Source organism: Uloborus diversus, chromosome 1 (assembly GCF_026930045.1).
Source record: "Uloborus diversus isolate 005 chromosome 1, Udiv.v.3.1, whole genome shotgun sequence".
Taxonomy (NCBI): Eukaryota; Metazoa; Arthropoda; class Arachnida; order Araneae; family Uloboridae; genus Uloborus; species Uloborus diversus.
Window position 1 is genome coordinate 223,722,875 of NC_072731.1, and position 17,693 is coordinate 223,740,567.

The 17,693-nt window shown below is 33.4% G+C and overlaps 1 protein-coding gene across 1 annotated transcript in view; it reads left to right on the forward strand.

Moving 5' to 3' along the window:
• Nucleotides 1–17,693, forward strand: part of LOC129234177 (protein O-linked-mannose beta-1,2-N-acetylglucosaminyltransferase 1-like) — a 128,606-nt gene that overhangs the window by 26,703 nt on the left and 84,210 nt on the right. Inside the window, exon 2 of the mRNA XM_054868089.1 lies at nucleotides 445–543. The gene's annotated coding sequence lies outside the window, so the exon portion shown is untranslated. The remainder of the gene's footprint in view (nucleotides 1–444; nucleotides 544–17,693) is intronic.

Below are 17,693 nucleotides of genomic sequence, written 5' to 3' on the forward strand. Positions count from 1 at the left end.
ATTGAAGTCACTTTTCAATAGCTTCTTCCGGAATTTTTTTCAAAATTAAAGTTTTTAAAACGCATTTTTAGGCTACTTTTCGAGCCATAAGGTGAGAAGTGATGAGTAATAATGCTCAGATTAATATACGAAAGTAAAAGGGAATTTACTTTTAAAATTGAAAAAGGCATTATTTTTATCGATATTTTGAGTTAAAAATTTGAAATGTGTGAAAAAGGTAACATTCATGTCTCACGGAACCCCTGAGAGAGCTCCGTGGAATCCTGGGGTTCCGCGGAACACAATTTAAGAAACGCTGATTTAGGATCATTCTTGCCCAATTCAGTAGAAATTTGAAAGCATTCTGTTGAATAGTTTTCTTTTTATTCGAAAATTCGCATTGTGCTTTATCTTTTGCGCCGCACTCTATGTATCAAGATGTAATAAGTACGTTTTAAATTTCAGGTACCATTTGGCCGCCTTCATTCAAGGTTAGGGGCGAGAGTGAATGCACTGTCCGTCAGTCCTGTCTCATTTTGCAGCTGTCTTTTGCCTCTTAATAAAGTAAGTTTAATTTGACTGTAATTGCTTTTATGAAGTTTGTTTCAATTACTATAAAATGCTTTTTCCAGTTTATTTCTGTTCCAAGTGTCTTGAGTCTTCAATATTAATATATGGTTGCTGTGCGAATCGGCAATAGTGTTTTTTTTTTTTTTTTTTGTGTGTGTTTCACCATTTAAGAAAATTTGTTTTTGTATTGACTTATACTGAACATAAATCTCATTAAATAGTTAAATTAATAAAATGTACATTATAATAATGATAGCACATAGCTTTTTTTTTTTAATAAGATTTTTTTTTAGTTCGTTGCAATTGATTTCTTTACTAATCAGACATGTGATTTTTCAGTATTTTTACTGAATTTAGTAACTCTTGAGAAAGCAAAATGATCTATACAGAAAAAAGGGGGCATTGGAAGTTAAATTCAACATGTTCCACTTAATTTCATGCTTCCAATTAAAATAGTCTGCTTTATAGGTACAAAAACACACGGGAGAGCTTTCAGTCATAGTAAAATATACTAACAGTGTTGTGTTGGTTAACGCATCCAAGCAATTTCAGTATTTTTCATCCTGTTTGCGTCACATGTCTGATTAATATGTCCTTTTATTACGAAATTTAAATAAATTTTCGTACTTGGAAGGAATTGCTAAAATAAATTATTCTTTCCTTTAATTTTATTAAAATTTAATTTTTTTTGATACTTTTTTTAAAAACTATTTCATAGTTCCATGAAGTTTTTGTATGTCAAGAAATAATGATAGAATCTTTTTTCGAAACACAACGTAAATGATATTTTTCGCACGATGACACCCGCCGAGAGGCAATTTGAGACCGTTGTCAGTTTGGTCTCCCTACATTTAACTACTTAAATTTATACTACTCCGATTCCTAGCAGGGCCCCTAGTTTCTGATTATGGGTCAGAGTTGTTTGGTTTAAACCACGTTGGTTTAAACCAAGTGTTTTTTTTTTAAACCATGTGTGTGTTTTTTTTTTTTCAAAAATGTTTTTTGAAAAACTTCATCGTTTCTCTCCAAATGTTTTCATAAAATTTACATATTATTGCAAAAAGTTAAAAAAAAATCCAAGTAGCTCTTTTATAATTTTTTAATTATCATTATTTTTCAGCCTTTTGCATTTCAAAATAGTCCAAAAACCATATTTCAACCAAGACTTCATATATTACCTAATTTGCTTGATTACTTAAGAGTTATTGCGATAGATCATGTGCCATTGAAGCGATGCTTAGTGTAAAAATTTCTTATCACTAGAATATTTAAATGAAGAAGTCGTAAAACACTTTCAGTAGGCATAAAATTGCACTTATACCTGCACTTTTTGCATCCCCGATAGACGATGCAGTCAGAGCAAAAAAAAGAAAATACATAAAGTTATGATAACAGAAAATATTCATGTAACTGTGCTCTTATAAAAAGAAATTAGTGCTAAATTTTCACCTTTCAAAGAACGTTTTTGATCCCAATATAATAAAAGAAGTCTCCATGTATGAATAGTGGAAGAATCAATAAACATTAATTTTTATATCAGTCCGCGTTATTAAAATGTTAAAAGAGTATTTTCATTTAAGTTTGTACGGAGGCTTTTAACTAAAATGATTTTTTTTTTTTTTTTTTGCTTTGATTAAAAAAAAATTGTATTCCTAAAGGCATTAAACCAGGAGAAATAATATCTACAATGGAAAACATAATGATTTTCTTAAAACCTACTAGTCCTGTTTCTATAATTGTTGTCATTGATACATAAGGTAAATAGATAACATGATTTGTAACTTTTTTTAAAAATCTTTGAACAAAATATGCGTTGATTTTTTAAGTTGTATAATGTACATCAGACTTATGTTTCATTTGTAGATATTGCAAAATACTTTCCATGTTTAAGCATGCGTGATTTTAATTTTACTTTGATTTTTTATATATATATATAGTAGATAGCTATGATTATGAGGAAATTAATTTGCAAGGATTTATTCTTGGTTCTTTGTAATTAATAATGTCTGAACTAGCACATTAAATTATTTCTTTGATTATTTATACCAAGGCCGTATTATATTTTTTATAACAGTTAAAGATTTTCAAACTATATTCTCCTATAGAAATCTCTAAGTGGAAGGAAGTAAAATTGCAAGATTTTACTCATAATTATTTAATTAATTACAAAGAAATTAGGTGCAAAAACGAATAATTAAACATTCTTTAACAATTAATTCATAAAATCTTCCTAATTTTCCTAAAATAAAATTGTTTTTCTTACAAATAGTTTAAAAAACCAAATAAACCTGGTTTAAACAAAAAAAAAACTGGTTTAAACAAAAAAAACCCGGTTTTTATACCAACCTTGCTAAGGCTAACATGGCCTCTCGTCGGCTCTGAATCGTTCGGTAAATCTATTGTTTCTTCTTTGAAAAGAATGGATGAGGAAAAACGTGATGTTATTGATGACTTAAGTAATAATGTAAATGTGCAAGATAACGGGTCAGTTGATCGCTTCATTCATACCAAGACTTTCTTCCCGCGATCTTAATTCTGATACAATTCGTTTGTAAGGTGAGACGGTAGCTAATTGACCGTTTGATGAAAATGCTTTGATACTTTTTACTTACTGAGGATTGATGTTTGATGACACTGCTGTTGGGATGGCTAACTAATTGCGTAATTAACTACTATTGTTAATTTAAATGGTAGAAACATGCTCCTTACTTTCGCGCATGCTTGAGTGTAGGACAGGCAAGGGCGCCGTTGGAATTGAATGTAGAAGAGGAGGAAAAGGAGCATTCTCATGTATTTTTTTATTAATTAATTTTTTTTTTTTAAATTTATGTTCATACAGAAAATTGAAGACTATAGGGTAGACCGAGGCACATTTACGAGGATTTTTTTTCAATGAATTTTCCAATTTTTATGTTTGAACCTAGGAAATTTTAGACATTGGTTTTATGAAGCAGTTAATGAAGTCAAAATTTGTATATTCAGCTTGTGTTTTTTTGAGTTCAAGTCGGTTGCGTAAATTTGCCCGAACGCGGAGCAAGTTTACGCATTGAGTGGGTCACGTTCGCGCATATTAATATTGATACCAAATAGTAAGTGAAATAGATATTTAACCAAATTTAGATATTTTATTTATCTTAAAACACTTTGAAATTAGAAAATCACAAATAATTAATTAAAGATCATTTTATAGGCTAAACTAAAATCGTAGGACTTATTGCTAATTAAAAGCAGAAACTATTTAGTCATCTTCTTCATCACTTAGATTTTACTAACAAAAATAAAGTATTTATTTTCGCATACTTGTCATGGAACTGCGTTTTGACATCTAAGACGTTGAACCCTGTCTTGTCCTTTTTTCGATTGGTTGTGTGCTTTCCATTTCAGGCAATAGTTGCAAGCACGATTCTCTACTTCGTAAACAGAATCGTTCATTAATTTCCTTTTGTCAGGATGTACCAACTTTTCCCTGTCGCAGATTTTGGTTCAAGGGCGCCCATACGGGGGGATAAGGGGGAGGGGCTCAAGCCCCCCACCCTTGAAATTAGAGCTTCGTTGCTTTTAGTACTTTTTTCGTCGCAAAAATGTAAAAACATTTCTTCTCCGGCAATTAATGAATAAGTTATTAAAAATGCCAAATTCTAATAACTCTGATCTGTACTGAAATCGGTTTTTGTGGGGAAAATATCCTGCTTAACCATGGGGAAAATATCTGAGCACCTCCCCCCCCCCCCCCTCTTCCTTAAAATTTTGCATGTGGATGCCCTTGTTTCGGTTTCATACCTTTTTCTTTGATATCTTCTATTTCTGCTTCAATAGAAACATGTAAATTTTAAAGTATTTTCTCCTTTTTGTTTTGTTCTGCCCATTTTGTTTCTTTTCTTTGTAGCTTCTAACTGCTCTTGTCTGAGGGCTTTTTTAATCGGAGTATCAGTTAGGATTGTGAGCATCCTCTTTTTTTTTCCTTTCCTGGTTCCTAAGCTTTGGTCCTACTTTTTCTAATGGTCTCAGTTGGGGTAGTCCATATGTGATGATGTGGAAGGCTTACTGGGAAAAATACTTGGATTATTGATAAGCCTTTTCATTATTTTGACATCTAACGTGGTTCTGTTTGAACGTGATGTCTTTCTTACCATCTTTAAAATAAAGAAAATGTATCAGAGGCTGAATAGTATTATAAAGTTAAAGCTGAACAAGCATGGAGACATCACTCTATGATTGTAAGCTATAAGATACGAATCTTTTACTTAATTTAAAATGAATGGTTATTTTAAAAATAAAATTACCTGAAAATACTAAAGGTTTGAAACAATGCGGAGCGGAAAAAGCGTCCGAGGCCCTTTTAGAAGTAAGACAGAATAATAAGACACAGTAAGAACGTACGTAAATGCGCCCCGATGGAAATGCGTAAACGTGCCCCTTCGGCAAGTTTGGATTTATTTTCAACCGTGCAAAAAAATGTAATAACTTTTCTGTCCATACAAATGCAATTCTCAAAAAAAAAGGGGTAAAAGTCTATTTTTTTTTTTTTTTATGTTTATTTGTTTTTAGCAAAGCATTATTCATTCACAATAAGCTTCAAAACGTTCAACACAAAATTTACTCGGCTTGGTAGAAAACAGATTTTCCTATCCGCATGCTGAACCGAAGTTCGACTGATGCTCAAAAACTGGTGAGAATATTTGCTATGGAGCAGCATCAATCTACTATGACTGTTGTCTCTCCAGTTATAACTCGTTTTTGAAAAAGGGCTCTGCGTAAACGTACCCAATGCGTAAACGTGCCCCGGTCTACTCTACTCTGATGTTTTTTCATCTCTGTTAAAACCATTCTATTAAATAAACAAATTAATCAAGTCTGTTCAATTTTTATCACTCTAATTACAAAATTTTTGCAATTTTGTGAAAACAAGTTCTAACGCTTCATCCTCAGTTTCGTCGACATTAAAAATTACCCCCCCCCCCCTTCAACATATCAAAAAGTATGATTGTAACTTAAAAACAAGGGGGAAGAAATTTCGTATCGGCGAACTGGGGGACCCGTTTTGACAGATTTAAGTCATTCACGATGGTTTTACAACAACCAAGAAGAATGCAATTTTTGTTCAAATAATATTTTCATGAAGCCTAAATTTTAATGATTTTTACAATTAATCTTCATTAATCATTGGTCATGGCATGAAAGTAACGTTAGTATTTTATAGATCTTATCTTCATTTATTTAATTTTAAAAGAGGGGGTGGGGGAGTGCCCCTTCTACCCACTTCCAACGACCATGAAGACAGGACCGGTGATTGTGAGAATAGTCTTTTTATAACCGTAGGAAATGTGTGTGTCCAGTCTTGAGCCGTGCCGCCACTAGGAGCGTAGTTCTGGTTCTCATCAATTTCAATTATGAATGGACAAAATCAATGCGCAATGTTAACTTTTTCATCGTTTTACATCTCTGCAACGAAATGTTACGGTGTGCGCTATTTTTACCCGCGTGCGCGACGCAAAGGAGGATAATGTGTTTATAAGTCTATGTGTGTATGTTTGTTTCTATATCGTCGCCTCAAAGCAACAGTAGGATATCTTACTGTTGTTCCTGGGATTAGATGTCTTACCGTTTTTCTGAGGCGACGTTATGGCGTTGTAGAAGCTAAACGCCTTGGCCAATTTTGGTAATTCTTACGTAAATCGATTTGTCTTAACCTTGGGAGTGTCACTAAACACGCAAAATTCACCATATCAGCAAGCAGTTGCCATTTTGTCAATCCGGGATCGTGTCGCACGCTACCTGCGTGCGACAAATGCAGGTAGCTTTCACTGCCTGAATTTTTTGTTTACTAAGTCTACTAATTGGAGCCTCAGTGGACGAGTTGTCTAAGCGATTGTTTCTCACACTTGAAGCGGTGGATTTAACTCCCACCCTCGCTCCGGATGAACTTTCCCCTCTTTCTGATGTAAATTCTGTCATGTTTTGTTTATAGTTTTCTGTACTGGTAATAAGCAATATACCATGCGTAGGGGAGGCAAGACACTCCGATTGTAGTCCTCATCAAAATAACCCATGCAATAAGCACCAAAAGAAAGTCTACTAATTCGATTTTCATCTCTAACGTGTTGCATTTGTTTTTGTCGTGATTTAGGGGTCTGAGTTTCGCCACGTGTACTTTTTGACAGGCTTTTTTAGTTTTGCGGGAAAGATTTGACTGACGGGGGGGGGGGGGGAGGGGGAGGCCACCGCAAGTTACTTAATAAATCTCACGATACAAATTCTGCCAATGAAATGACAAGATTGCGAAATGTACCGTCTTATAATCATAATAATTAAGTCAATGAAAACTAACTAAAAAGTGTAAAATAAAAAAATACAGACGACCCGTGCGGAACTCCGCACTGTGCTTCAAATCGTTTCGTAAGGCATTTCGCTCTTTAAGAATTTCAAAGGAAGAACATTATGAAGAAGAACCGAAAAAAAAGTAAGCGCAGAAGAGAAGGCATGTAATTTAAAGACATCAGTACCAAAACCTCGTTAAATACAACGTTGTGATAATTTGATCATAGCTCCCCTTTTAATCGTACATATTTTCATTGCAAACATAAATGTCATTAAAAGTGTGGCTGAGTGGTGACTCGTGAAAAAGTAATAATTGTGCATGTGAAAAAACAGGTTGTGGCAAATACAGTCCTGCACATGTCAGCATCTGACGGGAAAAAAAGAAACATTAAAGAGATATTTATTGGCACGTATTCGAATTGGCGCCATTCTGACTAACAGCCCGACACCCCAACAAACCTAGCAATTGCGCCTTCCTTTTCGAAAGCTATTCATTGAAGGAATGCGTAGTAAAAAACAGCAAAAAAGCTTTTTGCCAAAAAAAAAAATAATAATAATAAGATCATGCATCTGTGTTTTGTCATTAACCAGCATGATACGATTTAAAATTATTCGCAAAGCATGGAATTTGATTAAAGAATGACGAAGATCTCACGTAGCGATTGAAACAAACATTCTTGAGAAGTAATAAATTTGATTGAAAATAAGTGTTTTTATCTTTGAATATTGAACTATTTCACACAGAAGGTTGCTTTAACCGTTACGGCTTAAATGCCCTCACATGTTTCTCTTTTAATCGAACACTTAAAATTCAAAACCAAAACCAGTTGAACTGAGTCCGTTCTTAAGTGTAATTTTTCGAACGTAGACAAAGTGTTTTTTTTTTTCAGAAGAAAGCAGAGGAGTAGAAAATAATTTCTTGCTAATGAAGTTGATAATACTTTTAATGCTTTATATCGTATTCGCGCGAATAAAAAATTAAAGGTTTACTGAGAGAAACTCGTAGTTTTGATCGGGCGTAGTATTTTCCCATTTGTACAAAAGGTTGAACACTGCTATTAGAAACATCTACATTTTAGCATACAATAAAAATGTTTTTCTGCACAAAAAGGATTTCTTTAGATAAATCTTATACTTTTTTATGCTTACATTATGTTGAGTGGTCTGGATGTAGTCAAAGAACACTGTTCGATTAACAATCAACTTATCCTAATGATAACTGTAGCCTGCATAAAGGAGTCGAAACACCAAGTAGCATTCCCACTGCATTTATTTTATTAGGTGTGTATGTTATGAGCACATGTAATGCGTAATACTAATATAAATTTGATATTATGTCGGACAGCCCAAGCTTGCCCGAAGTTCAGATAGTTTATAGCCGAGCGCTCTACCGAAAAAAACTTATCAATTAAACCGAACGACTAAGTCCAGTGCTGTTAAGCTTTATTAAAATATGAACACACACACAGGCTTTTTTTTTTTTTTGCCGAAAGCGACGTAAAAAATGGAAAACTGCATTAGAACTTTGCTTTAAAAAATGCATAAGAACTACAGGCAGCATCAAGGTTTTGAAACAGCAAGATACGATTTCGAAAACTTGAATTTTCGACCGTAAGTCTTTTTTTCGTCATTGGCCAGCCTGATAAGTTTTAAAATAAAGGGGATTAATATATAAGATAAGATATTGAAGAAAAATGTTTTTATTTTTAAAAATTTTTACAATTTGTTATCGCAGGCTGCTTAAACCGTTATAACTTAGATGGCAGCACGTGTTCATCATTTAACAGCACGGTTAAAATACAAAATAAATTGAACTATGCTCTTTTTTAAGCGTAGCTTTTCGAATGTAGTAAAAATGTGATAAGCTATTTGTTTTTTAGCAAAAAGAAGAAAAAATATTTTTTACCCTTCAAATTGAGGTAGTATTTTATTTATTTGTACAAAGAGTCAAAAACTCATTAGAAGAATATATATTTCAATATACGATTTATTATTTTTTTCTGAACAAAAAACAATTCTATTGTAGCCTGAAATCTTAAACCTGTTACTTATATTTTCGCTTACATTATGCTTTAATTTTCTTTCCAGAGCCAAAGGTTAAAAAAAAAAAAAAAAAAAAACACGTGCAATTTCGAAGTAATTCAGCACTAAATCACTGAATGTTTTCATATCAGCAAGGAGCATTTCCCTCTCATTTATTCTATTCCCTTCTAGTTGTTCTTCATTTAACTCAGTGTTCATGTAATACGCGATATTTCTCTAATTTTTTTGGTGCAGATTGTCCGGACGTGGGCCCGAACACGTAATCTCCTGGTTACGAAGAGAACGCTCTGCCGATCAAGCTACTCAGCTCTGTCGGTTATAGCGCAAATTAAAGTTATAAGTTTGACCGAAAACCTTATTCTGGTTCTTTAAAACAGGTTTTTCGGCTAAAAGAAACAATTTTTAGACCTTGGGTCTATTTTTCGTCAGTAGCCAGCACCATAAGCTATAAAATAAGCCGTAAATCAAAGAAATCGATCAAAAATTGAGGGAAATTTGGCGTAGAAACCAAAAACAGGCTACAGAAATAATATATAAGGATTACATAAAAACAAAAAACCCGACTGCGTAAAAACTAAAAAGAAAAATGTATAAGCCCTGTAGTTTAGAATATTATTAAGTACTACTGAATAACTATACCATTGAAATAGTTTTATAATCGTACACAGATAAGACAAATCATGAATTAAAAAACAGAAATAGAAGGATCAACAGTCGAGGCCCATTCCTTTCTGAATCAAGGAACCTCGTAAAATTTGAATGGGTCACTTACTTTTCAAATGAATATGAAAAAAAAAAGATATGTTTCATTTCTAATTAGTAAGATAATATTTTCGGAATTGTAAACGAAAGAAATTGGAAAAATTCTATTTTTCTTTTCTATATCTTCTTTCTATTCTTCTTTTAATTTCTCCTAATTCTATCTTCTTTTACCGGTGATTCGCCGAAAACATTCGGACCCCCGCCGATGTCTTTGCTATGTGAATGTTGACATTCATTGGCGAATTTCGACGTTTATTAGCTTTTGGTCCTCCTCAGTAAGATTAATATTCCATTATCTATTATTTCTGAGGAGTTTTATATCATTGTGGTTGACTTCTGTCTGAAGCTTGCTAGGCATTCGTTGTTACTTTAATACCCCTCAAATATTTGTTTTTCTTTTCAAAAATGTTTTTAAAAAAACGTTATCTTTTTTCCTTGATCTCTAATTTTGAGTTATAGCTGTATTTTTTATTTTGCTGTTGATGCTTAAGAACGGAAGTGTGAATTGGGTTTTACCTTTCCTAGAAAGAATCAAGTCGAGTGTGTAGATAAATTGCCGGAAATGGCTATATTTTTACTATCTTTTAAAAGAAGAAATCTACAACTTCCTCTCTTGCTATCTTTTTTGTCTATTTATACTTACAGCTACAGCATTCCCGATATATCTCATGTGTGAGTTAATCTAGCTAAAAAAACTTCTCCACACGTATATTGCTTCATTTTGCGTTTGTATCAGGGTTCGTACGGGTCATGGAAATCCTGGAAAGTCATGGGAAAACAATAAACAAATTTTAGACCTGGAAAAATCATGAAAAATTAATATTTTCGTTAAAAGTTATAGAAATTTATTTTAAGTCATGGAAAAATGTCTTGGGCAGTAATAAAGAACAGTAAAGAATTAAAATTTTGAGTGATTCAACCGTATTGCGTGTAAAAGCTATTAATACTCGAAGATTGAACGATCTCAAAAACGAATCTGAGTTTAGGAATCCTATTGCATCCGCTTCTGTAACACTCGCCCGCCTCTTTTTTTTTTTTTTTTTTGTAATGTGATTTTACTGCTGAAACATCCCTAATTTTGAATTCACCATATTTTTTAGAACTTATGTGTTATATTCTGTAGTAGTGGGCTTAGCATGTTCTTGATTTTACCACGCCCACTCAAAAAATGTAATTTAATTGCATCCGAGTTTATTTCAAGCACTTGTAATTTTCAGAGTTTATCTTAATTTGTTGAAAGCTTCAGAAAATGAAGACTTTAGTCAGGCGATAGAACATACAAATAGGGGAATTCTAATAGTAAAACAGTGGTGCCCAATGTGCAGCTCGCAAAATTGATCCATGTGGCCAGCTGCAGTATCTGGTTTAGAAAAATGAATTTACTGCTAAACATGACTTTACTTCAATGAATGAAAATACTGTCAAGTTACATGGATGATTAGAAGCACTGTTTTGCGATCGGACATTAAACATCAGTAGATTGCATCCACTATACAGGGTGTCCCAAAAGGTCGTTTACGAACTTAACATGCTGGTCTGCCATATCATGATGAACAAGATTTACATAGTAACATACGTTCGCAAGCCAAATGCTGGCGCACTACGCACACCAAGTCAGGCACTAACGGATGCAGAACATGTCGCATATTTATTACACAAATACGATTTTACACAACATTTTAGTTTTCAAGGAAGGCTTATAGCTGTTGTTGAAATTTGCTGCCTTTAACTGTCAGACACCGTCGCAACGAACGAAGTACCGACCGTCGTAATAACGATCCATTCTGACAAGATTTCTCTGATCGCTGCGTTGTCGTTGCAACGTGATTATGAGAGCTGGCAGGACTCAAATTTTAGCAACTGCTTTAAGCTTTCCTAAAAGACTAAAATGTTGTATAAAACTGCCTTTGTATAATAGATATGTGACATGTTGTGCATCCGTTAGTGTCTGACTTTGTGTGCATGGAGTGCGCCAACATTGCGTTTGCGAACACATGTTCCTATGTAAATCTTGTTCATCATGATATGACAGACCAGCATGTTAAGTTTGTAAACGACCTTTTGAGACACCCTGTATTTTTACTTAACTGAAGTTTATATGGTAAAGAAAAATAAGAATAGTTTATTAGTTTCTGCAGTGTGCACTGATATTTTTTTAGTCAAGTAAGTGCTTTGATGAGGTAGTGGCATTCATGTAAATTTTGCTAATGCCCACTTCCGAAAATTGGCAGGTTTGACATTAAATAGTACCATTCTCTTCGTTTAACAAGGTCATGAAAATTTTTATGAAGTCCTAAGAAAGTCTTGGGAAAAGTCATGGAATTTTTTCATCCGAATTGAGTATGAACCCTGTACAATAAATGAGTCACAAATTGTAAATCTATAATGTAAATTGCTTCAAAGTTGACAATTTTCAAATTGCATTTAAAAATAAAAATTGTGCGGGAAAATCTAATATTCGTTATGTATTTGTTTTGATTCAACATTGCGTTTTTGAAGTGATTATGATTGTGGCTAAAATCGTAGCTTTCTTTTGAAAACTCCCGCTTGCTGCCATCTATGAACTTCTAAACTTCATTTGCACTTCCGTCTCGAACGTAAACAAATTGTAAGAAGTTTATTTTTCTCTCAAACTTTTGAGCAACAAACCTGCTCCGCGCAACATTTCTAATCTTTTCCTCAAAAATTATATTCACCGAAATTAACGAATTTTTCTCACTCGGAGCCATCGAAAATCAAACGAAGACGTTGATTACTGCAAGACAGTTTCTTAGAATTAGCAGACATTGTTGATTAACATCCATCGCCCAAGTCTCTTGCCAAACGATAGTTTTTTAATTTCCTTCTGTGGGAGTGCTTTTTGATTAATCATTCACACAAGAATAAAGAAATCATCTTTATTTAATCATCAAATTCGCTTCTTGTGTCATATTTGGATTTAGGGGCCGGCCTTAATTGGGTTTGGAAAAGTTAATGCTTAATTGAAGCACAAGGAGTTAGAAAAATAAGGAACCCTGAATTACAATCAATTGTCCTTGTTCAGTTCGTTCGATTTTGACGTGCGCGTTGAACGGGTCGAAATATTTTTGCCTATGCCTTTGTTTGGAAGGGTGCGTATGAATTGCGGCTTTGTCCGTTTAATACGTCAGGGAAATAGTTCTGAAAAGAGTCCGCTATTTCATAACATTGTATTTGCATCTAATGTAAAGTCTACGTATTATTCCAACAATCTAGACTTCTTGTTGGCTTGCGTTTTATGTGTTTTGTGGTTGGTAGATAATGTGTCGCATGATCATTTGCCATTGCTTGACAAATTGTCAAACGGCTTTACTGGAGGTTCCGCAAACTTGAGGGAGAAATTATTGTGGGAAAACAGATAAATTATGTCTGCTTTTTCTCCCTTCCCTTTTTTTTTTACTGTGTGTGTGTGTGGGGGGGGGGGGGGGTATGCAATTTCTTTTGTATTGCATATTTGTTATACCTTTTATTATTTCTGTGTACTTCATTTTAAACGCTTGATACGTTCAAAATTATGAATTGATTACTCGTTTTGAAATCATATCTTATAGAATTTCTTACTCCAAAGATATATGTAAATAAATGTATTTAGAATATATTTCTCATTTTCATTATGTTTTTCTTGATTATCTCAATTTACTTTAACAAACTTCAGCAATTTCATTTTGAAGTAAGCTCTGTTCTTGGTTACCGAGGTCGCTATTCCAGAAACATACATATGAGTTATTTTGTGGCGATTGCAATTTTTGTACGGAAATTTCAGAATAAAAATTCAAGTAAATTTTTAATTGCAAAAAAAAAAAAAAAAAGGAAAGAACACTATAGAAATTAAAAACCCTCACAAGATCCTAATCACTATGGCAAAACTAATCAACGCAGACGTGATAGCACGCATCACGTCTGCTTGGACTCAGAAGATTGTATTTGGGGCAAACCTAACCTGTAAGCATTGTGAAGGCTAGCAGATTCTAATCACAGTATTTCGATGCTGCCAGGTTAGTTTTGGCCCAACTATAGATTAAGCTATTCTTAAAATCCTTGTGAACTCCCATTTATTTGTTCAGAAATCTTTAGTTTCAAAAAAAAAAAAAAAAAAATCCAAGTCTTTTGTTATTCTGTGATCAAGACCGCATCGATTTTATTCTCGATTTCTTAATAATTTCTCACTTATAACTTTTATTTTAATCGATGATTTATGTAGCAGTGGGTTTCAATTTTGTGTTTGAATTAAAATTTTATCGCTTTAAAATAGAGTAAATGGGATTTTTTGTTGCCAACCGCTATGCCTTTTTCATCTGAAGTGCCAATTGAATTTTCCGGAAGGTCTCTGTTTGTAAGATTTCGTACTACGCTGTCATTTCCACAGAAGAAGGCTTTTTAAATGATTTATTCATTTATTTTTTGGAAGTTGAATATAAGTTTTTTGTAAGTAGAGACGTACCGAGTACTCGGTAACTACTCGGTACTCGGCCAAATTCTGATCAGATACTCGGCCAATACCGAGTAGTTGCAAAAAATTGAATATTGTCCAAGACAGATACTAAAATGTCTAAAAAAAGAGCAAGCATTATATTCTGCAATCATTTACAATTAAAATTTATAAGTCAGATTTAAATTTTGAGAGTAATGCAGTTTGTAATGCTTCAATAGAATAAATCTTTATTTTAATGTCCCCAAAGTAAATAAAACTTATTATTAAAAATTATGCAAAAAAGGTAAGCATAGAAAATATGGAATTTTTATATTAAAAATGGATTTTTGCTACAAACAAAATTAGTTATAAAAAATATAAAAATACTTTTGCTTAAAAAATAAAAGGAAACAAAACAACGTTAAAAGCACACTGCAGGAACACTGCAGACACATGTTTTGGCGTTACAAGGAATTCCTTTTTCAATGCACAAAATGGGAGCTCGTGGATTTAAAGGCATCCGACAAAAGTCGGATTTTTTTGTCAAATGTCTTTATATTCTTTAACTCACATGTTATGCACTGAAAAAGACGTTCCTTGTAACGGGAGGGGAGGGGGGCAGAAACACGTGTCTGCAGTGTTCCTGCATATTTGTTTTATCTGCTTTTAAAAATTATTTATGTTTGGCGGACTAGAACTATGATTGGTATACAGTGAAACCCCTCCTAACAGACACCCCTCAAAGGCGGACACCCCTCTTATGCAGACAATTTTTAATTCCCCAGTTCCAATGCAAATAACATTATTAAACCACAGTCCTGCGGACACCTCTCTATCGCGGACAAAAAAAATTGTCCTGTTAATGTCCGCATTAGAGGGATTTTACTGTTATTTGTTTCAATTCCAACTTGTTTAACCATACCTTTTATTTATTTATTTTTAATTTTAAAAATAATTTTTTTGTAAAATTTTTGACGCAAACAAAATTGTTTATGTAATGCGTAATTAAATTTCAGCAGGAATTTAGTTTTAAAAACTATTATATGTACCAGGAGGTCTATACTACTATTCCAATAAGTTCAAAATTTATTACATGTGTGTCGGTGGTTCTTCTGAAAACATAATTGGTACTTGGTAACTCGGCCGAGTACTCGGTAACTCGGTACTCGGCCAAAGTGCTACTCGGTACGTCTCTAATTGTAAGTACTGTTTCGGTGGACCTGGCCCTTATTGTAGCTGTAAACGCCTTTGATAATAGAGCACCACTTTCGTTTGACCCCAAAAAAAAGCTCATAGAGGCCGGTGGAAGTAGTGGGGTTGGGAGGGGAGGGGGATGAGTGCGATTGGGTAGATAAAACAAATCAAACAAGCTCCACCTATATATCAAAATGCTTTCCATAAAACGGAAAAATATTTAATTTCGTGCATCTCATTTTTAATCGATCACTGAAAAGGTACAGATAGCGCTTTTTTCTGAACAATCTATTTTCGAATCAATATTTTTTTAATTAATTTAAAATGTATTCTGATCCACTAAAAGCTTTCTCGCGACTGAAAACATTACTTTCGTTGCTTTTGTTCCAAATCAAATATCTTTGTCCCTCTGCTAATGAACTTCCTGTAGCATTGAAATCTTTCTTTTATTTTTTTGAATCCTGGTTTCAACCAAAACAAGCAAATGCACTTTTTCTCTTTTTTGTTTGCTTTCATTGCATAGTGTGAATCGCCCTGAAAGCAAACGAAAATATATTTCATTGCGTGTCGCCATTTGCAATTTTTTCTCTTATTCATTATCGCTCAAAGCCGCCGCAAACTTCACAGTTGCCAGATTCGTGCTAAGAAACTTTCTTCTTTTTACGGCATTTTCTTCCTTTTTAACAAGTTAATGAGCTAGAAGCCATGAAAAGAGGTTCTTAGAATTTTCCTCATTTATTCGTTATATATATTTTTCATTTTACTGTTTAAATAGTGAACAGTTTCCTTCGATTTTGTTTCTTTTCCCATTCGAATTTCACTTTGTGGAACCACTTTCAATAGCCATGGCAATTATTTGAAGATGACTTGTGCATTCGAAAAGGATTTTGAATAGTCTACTGGTTGTTTGAAATGCGTGGATATTTTTCTTTTTATTCCCTTTTTGTCGCATGTATTGAATCATTTCAGCAGTGAAAAAGAGGAAAATTGAATTATATTACATTATAATAGTTTGTTTGCCATTACAACTAAATAATGTTTATATACCCTTTAAAATTCATAACTAAAACTATTTAAAAAAAAAAAAAAAACTACCTGTAATTACATGGTTCAAAAAAATTCTGTTTATAAACGTTTTTATCTTAGTAATTTTTAATGTTAAGGAATTTGTTACATAGTACATATCGCTCGTTTGGAAAAATAGTGCCACAATACGAAATTTTTAATTTTCTTTTCTTTCTTTCTTTTTTTTTCGCTTAAAGGCCTTTAAATGATATCTTCTTTGGAAAATGATGTCAGATTTTTTGTTATAATATTAACCTCTCGAGAGCACAGGATATTTACTTTTCTTAATGCAAATTGCCTAAAGAGTTCAACTTCAAACGCTTCTCCTGTAAAATTTCATTTTTTCGTATTGTGGCAGTCTTCTTCCAAATGAGCGATATATCTTATTTTATGATGTAGTATTGACCCATGTTATATTTATGAAAAATATAAGTCGTCAGATTGCATTAGTTAAAAGCCAATATAAAACCTATCAGTTTTCCCTTTGTCCTATTCCCCTTTTTTGGATAAAGAGTGGCATTGTAATGCCACAATGTAACGCAAGCAATGTAACGCATTGCAATGCCATTTTTCGAGACATTTTTATACTAATTTTTTCTTTGTTCAACGCGGTAGTAAACTCAGCCTTGTTAACTCATGTTTACTTGTTCTAAATGCAAGATTTCACAAAATTATTCTGAGTGCTTTTCCATGGCTCTCTGCAGGCTGGAAGCCCTTCAGTCTGATTTTCGCACGTCTCTGGTTAACTTCGATATCGTTAGCATCTCGGTCACGTGATGAATTTGATACCAGATTGGTGAATCGGATGCGATTTTGTTCACATGGCTGGGGACGACCGGTGTAAATTGTAGAATTCAAATAAGTTAGAAAACACTATGAGGTAAGTAAAGCTAAAATTTATTTACATTAAAAAGGATTAGTAAAAATTAGGCTTTTGCCTTCAAAACACAACTGAAACTGCAACATTTCGACCGATGCAATGTGTTTTTATCTCTTGCCGTTGCCAATTTCATTTCACAATATTTTACAGCAACGGCGCCCTCTTCTGAATTAATCCGTGACAACCAGGGAAGAAATTCGACCTGTGCGAAAATCCCCCTGCTTGTTTCATAGCCTGAAAGCAGTGCCTAAATGAGGTCTTCTCAATTTGAATAAAACCTTTCACCTTAGTCGCGATACTTGTTTAGTTACCATTTCACGCATTTGTCAACTCAAAATCTGTTCTCGCTTTAAAAAAATTTTTTTTTTTAATTCTAATGCAATTCTCTATTGTTATTTTAGTGATTGCTACAGCTTCTTGGCTCTTTTTCTATTTCTGGAGGACCTACTTTCT